General features: G+C 40.0%; 1 non-coding gene across 1 annotated transcript; it reads right to left on the bottom strand.

Moving 5' to 3' along the window:
- Positions 1 to 1978: 1978 nt before the first annotated feature.
- On the bottom strand, positions 1979 to 2086 carry LOC138989069 (U6 spliceosomal RNA). The gene has a single exon (XR_011465302.1). It is a non-coding gene; the product is annotated as a U6 spliceosomal RNA (small nuclear RNA).
- Positions 2087 to 7840: the final 5754 nt, after the last annotated feature.

The raw sequence follows: 7840 nt of genomic DNA on the forward strand, positions 1-7840 counted from the left end.
CACCATAGCACACTACACTATACCACACCACATCATACCACACTACACTGCACCAGATCATACTATACATATCACACCACACCACACTATACTACACCACACTACATCATACTGCATTATACTACACTATACCACAGCACACTATACTACAGTATACCACACCACTCTACACCATACTACACTATACTATACCACACACACCACACTATACTATACTATACCACACCACACTATACTATACTACACCACACCGTACTATATTATACTACACTATACCACACCACACTATATTACACCACACCACACCGTACTCCATTATACTACACTATACCACAGCACACTATACTACACCACACCACACCATACTACATTATACTACACCACACCGTACTACAGTACACTACACTATACCACACCACGCTATACTACACTACACCACACCACTCTACACCATACTACTTTGTGCTATAGCACACCACACCATGCCACACTATACTATATTACACCACACTATAGCATACTATATCACACCACACCACGCTACGCTACACTACACCGCACCACACTGTACGACATTAGACTACCCACACCGCACCACTCCACACTACACTGTACTACACCACACCACAATATACTATGCTACACTACACTGCACTACACAATTTGCAGTTCTGGAGAATTTCATGCTGCCTTTCATTTTGCTCACACTGCCCCCTCTGCCCTCATTCCTTACCCTGCCTTCTCTGTTATCTCCTTTTCTCTTCAAGTATAATATAGGAGGTCAGGTGCCTTCCAGCCAACCTGTGACTCCCTCAAAGTTGGGGTGGGATCCTTCCTTTAGGGTCTAATAGATCTTACACTTTCCACAACAGCAGTGTATGACAGTGGTATATTTGTCTGTCTCTTTCCTAGTCATTCTCAACTTTGGCTCCTCTTTGGTCTTTACCCCAGTGATTATAATTTAATTAGTTAGCAGTGGGACCCATTAGGATTTTTGTAAAGCTTTAGGTAATTTTAACATGCATTCAGAGTTGAGAATCACTGTCTTAGACTCTAAGTTCCTCTGATCTTGGACCTCTTCTCAACTAACTGTATGTTTTCTCAGGGCCTGGATAAGAGTGGATTTTCCAGGCTCTGTTGCTATTTGTTGACTAAATGAGTATAGATCATGAAAGAGCAAGTTTTGAGGGGGCGTATTTAGAGGTTCAGGAAGGGGAGGAGTTATTCCAGGCTTTGGTTGAGAACAAGCATCTTTCCTTGAATACTCATCCCTGCAGAGCTTGGCCAAGCTTAAGATGCTGGAAGAGGGCCAACCCCTACCTGGGAGATGTATAATCTTGAATGTTTCATTTCCATTTGCACATTTCAGCCTCACTTGTCCGTCAATCACAAACGTTCTATGCATGAGTGAGTCTGGAAATAGTGGGAGTTTCCTAGCCCTGTAGCTTATGGTATAATACAATAATAGAATAGGCAGAGTTTATTTAAGTGGGAGGACAGGGGATCATGGCTGTTAAAATTATTTTTTATGACTCTTCTCTAATCTTTCAGAGTTACATTTAGTAGAAGTCATTCCTGTTATTCAAAGAGAAACTATTAAAACAGCTTGTGTCCCCCCAGCCTGTGTACACTACAAATAAAAAATACTTACACTGATAATATTAGCTGTACTCTCAGGTGAAGGCTTTGGTTCTGAACTCATGTTTGTCTTCATATGTCTTAAAACATCTACCCTATCAGCTCATTTTGGCACTTTGTACACAGCAAATGCTGAAGCTCGTTCTGAATTCAGAGAGGAAAAAGATCAAATATATTCCCACGTTCTGAATTCAGAGAGGAAAAAGATCACAGTGGACACCAGACTTTTATTTTTCCTTTCTTCTTCTCTCTGCCAAAGTGCTAAACATATCCTAGTTTGCTATTTAGAATTGTGTTTTTTCAAATTGGAGGATAATTGCTGTAAAGCGTTGCGTTGGTTAAAAATATGGAACACTTCTGGAATTTGCTTGTCAACCTTGGGCAGGGGCTGTGCTAATCTTCTCTGTATCGTTCCAATTTTTAGTGTATGTGCTGCTGAAGCAAGCACTAGAATTGTGTTATTTTTAATGTTTTAATGACTAGAGTAAAAACCTTTACTGAGTCTCAACAAGGGCTTGAAGTGAAATAGACTATCTAATGGAGAGAACCTTGTTTATAGTTCCTGTCTTTCTGTTGGTTTCATAGCCTTCAGTGGATCCTGGATCCTAAGGCAAAGATTAAGGACACACATTGTCATTTCAAAAAAAAAAAAAAAAGCAAAGGGAAGATAATAATTCACAATCTTGTGGACACTGCCTACAAAACTACTGTTTGCAAGAATCAGTAATGGTGGAATGTTGGTGATTTCATACAGTTTACCCTCATACATCACACAGCATACCCCCGTAGTTTGGAGTGTGATCTTTGGAGTTCTCCATTTACTAGCATTTACCATTTACCATTTACTCCATGCACCATACTGTAACTTTGGGCTAGTCAGTTTCCCCATTTGGATGATCTTCATTGGATTATTGTGGAGACTGAAGAAAGTTAGAGGACTATTGTGAAGATTTAACCTGTTTAGAAATGTGATCTGTTGAAAAATAACATGTTTATCTAGCAGATGGACACAGGGAAACTTTTGCAGGTGATGGATATGTTTACTACCTGTACGGTGCTGTTGATAACATGGGTGTACGCAAGTGTGCGTGCTAAGTCGCTTCAGTCGTGTCTGACTCTTTCCAACCGTATGGACTGGAATCTGCCAGGCTCCTCTGTCCATGGGATTCTCCAGCCAAGAATATTGGAGCGGATTGCCATGCCCTCCTTCAGGAAGCCTACCATGGATGGATACATAAGTCCAAATTCACCAAGTTGTATACATTAATGAGGTGCAGTTTTTTGTATATTAATTACAGCTCAATAAAGATGAAATTTTAAAAAAGAAATAACTTGTTTTGAAAAGTGCCTGGCACATAGGAAATGTTCAATAATGTTAACTATTGTAACATTATTCCAGATGCCCACAAACCATGCCCAGTAACAGACAGGTATTCAGTAAATATGCATCAAATGAATGAATCCTCATAAAGAGCTATGCACAGAGCCTGGCTCATTGTACTCCCTAAGTGTTAGCTACTATAATTATGTTTTCTTATAAAACCTTACAATAATCTTATGAGATAGTTACTGTTGTCTTTGTTTTATTAGAAAAGATAAACTAAGTTATAAAAACATGAAGTAAATTTCCATGGGACATACAGTAAGATCAGACAAGTTACTTTTTTGCTTACTTATAAGGAATGCTTTTTAAAATCCAAGCTCTGAACCCAGAGGAAAGCCTATATAGTAGCTTCCACTCATTGAGTGTGTATTGTATGTGGCTGCAAAGCTTTTAGGAACAAGAAATCTGAGACTTATACCAGTTCTTCTCAAACTTTACTGTGTATATGACCCACTATGGAATCTTGTTAAAATGCAGAATCTGGCTGAGTAGGTCTGGGATGGAGTCTGAGATTCTGCAGTTCTAAGTTCCCAAGTGATGCCAATGCTGCTGCTCCATGGACCACATTGTGAGGAGTAATTTGCTCTCAAATCAGCATCTCCATCTTAACAGGATCACCAGATGAGTCATGTTGAGAAGTGTTTTCCCTTAACACCAGATATGTGCTGTCTCTTCCAACATCAATTCTGCAGTTATCCAGACACCAACGGAATGTCCAAGAATTTAATTCAATTATGAAACTATCTACCTGGAGTTAATATCAGATCCCATTAGTTAAAGGGCTTAGTCCCTCAAAACTGCCCCTACTTCAGACACCAGGTGAAAATGAATTGTCCAGGCTACCCACATTTCTGATTGGCCAATTACAAATTTAGGGGTTTCCACAACCTTCTCTCAGACTTGATAAATTGCCAGAATGACTCAAAGAACTCAGGAAAGCTGTTTACTTAACTATTCTTGGCTTATCATTAATAATAAAATTTAGGAGCAGCTAAGTGGAAGAGCAGTGGCCACAGGAATGAAAAAGGTCAGTTTGCATTCCAATTCCAAAGAAAGGCAATGCCAAAGAATGCTCAAACTACCGCACAATTGCACTCATCTCACATGCTAGTAAAGTAATGCTCAAAATTCTCCAAGCCAGGCTTCAGCAATACATGAACCGTGAACTTCCTGATGTTCAAGCTGGTTTTAGAAAAGGCAGAGGAACCAGAGATCAAATTGCCAACATCTGCTGGATCATGGAAAAAGCAAGAGAGTTCCAGAAAAACATCTATTTTTGCTTTATTGACTATGCCAAAGCCTTTGACTGTGTGGATCACAATAAACTGTGGAAAATTCTGAAAAAGATGGGAATACCAGACCACCTGACCTGCCTCTTGAGAAATCTATATGCAAGTCAGGAAGCAACAGTTAGAACTGGACATGGAACAACAGACTGGTTCCAAATAGGAAAAGGAGTACACCAAGGCTGTATATTGTCACCCTGCTTATTTAACTTCTATGCAGAGTACATCATGAGAAATGCTGGACTGGAAGAAACACAAGCTGAAATCAAGATTGCCGGGAGAAATATTAGTAACCTCAGATATGCAGATGACACCACCCTTATGGCAGAAAGTGAAGAGGAACTAAAAAGCCTCTTGATGAAAGTGAAAGAGGAGAGTGAAAAAGTTGGCTTAAAGCTCAACATTCAGAAAACAAAGATCATGGCATCCAGTCCCATCACTTCATGGGAAATGGATGGGGAAACGTGGAAACAGTGTCAGACTTTATTTTTTTGGGCTTCAAAATCACTGCAGATGGTGACTGCAGCCATGAAATTAAAGGACGCTTACTCCTTGGAAGGAAAGTTATGACCAACCTAGATAGCATATTAAAAAGCAGAGACATTACTTTGCCAACAAAGGTCCGTCTGGTCAAGGCTATGGTTTTTCCTGTGGTCATGTATGGATGGGAGAGTTGGACTGTGAAGAAGGCTGAGCACCGAAGAATTGATGCCTTTGAACTGTGGTGTTGGAGAAGACTCTTGAGAGTCCCTTGGACTGCAAGGAGGTCCAACCAGTCCATTCTGAAGGAGATCAGCCCTGGGATTTCTTTGGAAGGAATGATGCTGAAGCTGAAGCTCCAGTATTTTGGCCACCTCATGTGAAGAGTTGACTCACTGGAAAAGACTCTGATGCTGGGAGGGATTGGGGGCAGGAGGAGAAGGGGACGACAGAGGATGAGATGGCTGGATGGCATCACTGACTCGATGGACGTGAGTCTGGGTGAACTCTGGGAGTTGGTGATGGACAGGGAGGCCTGGCATGCTGTGATTCACGGGGTCACAAAGAGTTGGACATGACTGAGCAACTGAACTGAATTGAACTGAAGTGGAAGAGGTGTATAGAGTAAGATACAGGGGACGAGGTACAGTGATACCATGCCCTCTCCAGGTATACCCACCTCCCAGCACCTCCATGTAATTTGCCAACTCAGGAATTCTCTGAACCCATTTTTAAAAGTTTTTATGTAAGTTTGTTATGTAGGCCCAACTGATTAAATCATTGACCACTGGTGAATGAACTTAATCTCTAGACCCTTTTCCCTTCTGGTGGCTAAGAAAGGGATACATATTCCAGCCCTCTAAGCATGGCTTGGTCTTTCCACCAACAAGCTGGTGTCCTCTAGATATCTAGGGTCCTCTGGAGAGTCACGTCATTAGCATAAACATAGGTGTAGTCTAAAGTGGCTTGTTATGAATAACAGAAGACACTCCTATCAGTCCTATCCTCAGGAAGTTCTTAGTGTTTTAGGAGCTCTGTGCCAGGAAATGGAGCTGGGATTACACACACACACACACACACACACACACACACACACTTCTCCTTATGCCACACATGTAAAGGTAAATTTAAGGGTGGTTAATAGTAGTTATACTTTCTGCATGTTCCTTTGCTATTTAGAAAGTACTTTCCCATATTTTGTCTGCTTTGTTCCTTACCAAACCCTATTCATTATGTTTGCAGTAGAATTAGGCCCATGGGTGTGTCGGTCACATTCTGTAGTTCAGATAACTTGCTACATTGCCATAGTTGTGAATTTCTAAAAGTGCACCCGAACAACTGAGGATTATACACACCTCATTCGTTACAAGAAATGGCATTTCTTTAGAAAGGAAGGAGAGTGGAGATAAAGTAATGAAGTGTGAAGTTGCCTGGGATTTGCTTAGCCAAATGTTAAAATGCCGGTTAGCATCCTTCATTTGTTGGGTCTGGGAGTGGAAGGGGAGCTAGAGAGCCAAGAGGACTTTAAGAGCTCAGAGAAGTCATGTGTCAGACTGAGGAGAGGAGAACTGGCAAAGATTTCCACCAGGGGCTCATCCAAGCTGCTAATAAATGGTTTGAGTAAAAGCCAAAAAACCTTCTCACATTTATCTAAAAAATCTCAGTTCTGGGCATTTATTTCAAGGAAAAACTATACTACATGTTAACTTACTGTGTTAAGTGTTTAAATTACTAGAGAATTGACTAAGAAAGTTACAGTATTTGATTAACTATGCAGTCAGAAAAAAAAAAAGAAAAAGCCTAAATTTTGTACCAAAAAATGAAATAAAAAATAAAAATTACATATCAACACTGAGAATATTTGCAATCGAGCATGAAGTGAAACAGCAGATTATAAAGATTTATGTCTTCTATGATTGCAATCATGTAAACTAAAGCTAGGAGTGGGGTTAGAATGAAAATAAATCTTTGGATTGAGTGTTGGAATTAGAGATGATTTTTCTTTTTTGGTTTCTTCCACTGTGGTTACTGATTTTTCAATAAAAAAGCAAATAGTTTTGAGAATTTAAATTTGCTGTTTCATTTAGTGCGAGTGTTGTGTCCCAACAGTTCATGATGAAGGACAAAAGCCATACATGAACTTTATTAATCCAATAACATTTACATGAATGTAATTAATTTTCTTCCCCCTAATTTGTCATATGGAAATGGTTGGAAATTATTGTCAAATTCAAAACTATGTCTGAGTGGATCTGACTCAGAATGTAGAGCATGTGGCACTCCAGGCCTCTCTTGGAGAGGGTCTCAGTGTGACAGCTCAAAGAGCCAGGCAGTCATAGTCCAGGGCTGCTGAGCTGTGGACAAAGAAGGAACCAATTTCAAGTGTGAACTGAAGTCAGTGGTCACCTGACAGATACCTCAACTATAGACATTGATTATGATGACACTTTTCCTCTTTGGGGCAACTCAATGTAGAAAATGGATGATAAAGTTGAGCACAAATGTATGTATTTAATGATAGAAAAAGAGTTGTGCCAGCAACATCAGTGATACTGCCTAGATACCTAATAATTAAATATGTTACATATTAAAATGTTTCTATAATTTTTCCTATATTACAATGAAAATCAAAATAAAAATGTTTTTATACTTTATAATTGTATATCCATACTCATATTGGTGCTAAAATATGGGTAATTATGAAGAAATGAAATACTTTGTTACTCATGTAATTTCTTTAATTTACTCAGTTGATGCTGTTGGAAAGTAGATGGACTCAGTACTTCTCAAACTACCCCATCTCACCCACCTGTCCAGGAGTAATAAGACACTTTTACTAAAGGCACTAACACAGTCTTAGTGGAAAATGCCGACTAATTAAAGGTTCCTGTAACATGCAGGAGCCTGGCCCATGCCATCGAAATCAAGCCGGGACTCAAAGTCTGGATTCTGCCTGCCAAAGGCAGTCTGGTATATCCCCAAACTTCCCTCCCAGCAGTGTTCACCCGCTGGTCCAAGCCCACCATGTGACTCCATTCCCAGAAGCCTCACC

Source organism: Bos mutus, chromosome 8 (genome assembly GCF_027580195.1).
Source record: "Bos mutus isolate GX-2022 chromosome 8, NWIPB_WYAK_1.1, whole genome shotgun sequence".
Lineage (NCBI taxonomy): Eukaryota > Metazoa > Chordata > Mammalia > Artiodactyla > Bovidae > Bos > Bos mutus.